Source organism: Eriocheir sinensis, chromosome 16 (assembly GCF_024679095.1).
Source record: "Eriocheir sinensis breed Jianghai 21 chromosome 16, ASM2467909v1, whole genome shotgun sequence".
Classification (NCBI taxonomy): domain Eukaryota; kingdom Metazoa; phylum Arthropoda; class Malacostraca; order Decapoda; family Varunidae; genus Eriocheir; species Eriocheir sinensis.
In genome coordinates, this window is record NC_066524.1 from 21,771,013 (window position 1) to 21,773,512 (window position 2,500).

Genomic DNA, 2,500 nt, shown 5'->3' on the forward strand with positions numbered 1-2,500 from the left:
TGGTTGTCTCTTCACATACCTGTGTGTGGTAAAAAGAATCCCAAGTGTCATCCACTGCTTTCTGGCTTACAGTGAAGTGACGCCACACATGCACAGTGGAGCCCAAAAATAACGAGTGCAAGAATCAACAATCAGTAAATACTTCTGGAGCCTAAAAGGAGCAGCCAGCAGGTATGTCGAGTTTACTTATTACTAAAAAGTCCACTATCTTGTACAGGGGTGGATCTAGGGGGGGTGGGGGTTGCAACCCCCCTGGAAACGAAGCATCAACAGGGGAGTGGAAGAGGTGAGGAAAGGGGTGAGTCTGGAGGGGTTAGGAAGGGGTGAAGAACGTGTGAGGATTTATTTATTCCATAATGTTCAAAGTTTGGGTCTGTATTTCCTTTCTTCTACTTATACCACTCGTGTCAGATTCCAAGAAGAGGAGGAGGAGGAGGAGGAGGAGAGGAAAGATAAACGACTGTGAAATATCAAAAAAACATTTCTCATACTAAAGTCAAGCAATTTTAGAAAAGAAACAGACAGACAGACAGACAGACAGACAAACAGACAGACAAGGAGAAAATCTGACAAACATAACCAGAACTAAACACGCAAAAAGTTAAAACACATATACAAAACCTTTATCGCTATACCTACAAGCTTATCACATAAACACCCACACACTAGAACCTCTCGTATACAAGGAAGAAGAGGAGGAGAAGGAGGGACATAAGAGAATAGGACAGGAGGGGCAGGAGGAGGAACAGAAGGGACAGAAAGGAGAGGAGAACAGAGGGGAGGGGGTAAGGTGTATTAGTATTAGGATGTGAGGCCCGGCGGAGGAAGGGCGTAGGTAGGCAGTGCAAGGGATAAGGTCGCGTGTTGGGTGTCAAGGAGGAATGAGAGAGAGAGAGAGAGAGAGAGAGAGAGAGAGAGAGGCGCGGCCGAGAGCAAAAAAGTGCCGAAGGAAAGTGTGTGTGTGTGTGTGTGTGTGTGTGTGTGTGTGTGTGTGTGTGTGTGTGTGAAGGGGGGAAGAGGAGGAGGAGGATGTAGTGTTGGGTGAGAGAGAGAGAGAGAGAGAGAGAGAGAGAGAGAGAGAGAGAGAGAGACACACACACACACACACACACACACACACACACTAAGACAAAGACAGATAGATAGATAGATAGATTGCTTGAAAGAGAGAAAGAACAAGAACAAGAACGAGAGAGAACAAACGAGAGCGAGTGAGCGAGCGAGAGAGATAGAGAGAGAGAGCGTAGGGAAAGGCACTCGTGACCTTTTGTACAGGGTCAAATTGGTGCCAGGGGTGACCTAAGAAACTCACCACTCTCTCGTCTCGTGCCAGTGGAGTGCGCCGCGCCAACACACCGACACACACGCGCAGCTGCCCACGCCCGTACCTGTGTTGTGTGTGTACCTGTGTAGCCCTGTGTATGTGCGTGTGTTCGTTTATGTGTACCTTCATACGAGAACTCCGCCGTGTGTGTGTTGTGGAAATACTCGTTCGTGTGTACCTATATATGCGTGTGTACCTGTGTATGTGCGTGTATGTACCTATATGGTCTTGAAAATATTTGTCCGTGTGTGTTTATGTGTGTACCTTTGCGATTTACAGTGGTGTGCGCCGCCTACACACACACACACACACACACACACACACACACACACACACACACACACACACACACACACACCTGTACTTCCCTGTGTGATGCCAGTGTTGGAGGAGGAGGAGGAGATGAAGAAGGAGGAGGAGGTGAAGAAAGAGAAGAAGGTGCAAAGATGAAGAAATAAGAGGATGTGGAGGAGGAGGAGGAGGTGAAGAAAGAGGAGATGGAGAAAAAGGAGATTGATAAAGAAGAGGAGGAGGAGGAGGAGGCCGTGACGTGGGCAATGACAATTCTTCGTATCATTTATTTACTCAGTGACTCACGACTCTTGGGTGTTCATAGTACTGGTTGAGGAGGAGGAGGAGGAGGAGGAGGAGGAAAAAGGGTGTGTGTGTGGGAGGTTGCATTGGGTGTGGTTGACGTCATGTGTGTGTGTGTGTGTGTGTGTGTGTGTGTGTGTGTGTAGACCGGTAGGCTGGAGAGAGATAAGAGGAGGGGGGGAGGGCGGGCGAGAGAGAGGGAGTAAAAAATGGGGGAGGTATTTTTTTTTCTAACCACTCCTTCTCTCCCTCCCTCCCTCCCTCCTTACCTCCATCTCTCCCTTCCTCCCTTCCTCCCTCCCTCCCTCCCTTTTTGGTCACCTGGAGGAACACGTGGTCAGCTGATCGCATCCCTCATCTCTATCTCTCTCCCTCCTCCTCCTCCTTCTCAACCTTCTCTCATCCATCATGCTTCTATTCCATCCCTCCTCCCTTTATCTACCCTACCCCCCCTTGCTCTCTCTCTCTCTCTCTCTCTCTCTCTCTCTCTCTCTCTCCCTCGGTCAAGGTGGTCCGCCAGGCACGCACACTCAGGTAAGGTTCAATTTTCGTGGAAAGTCACCTGAGTTCAGAGGCGGGTAA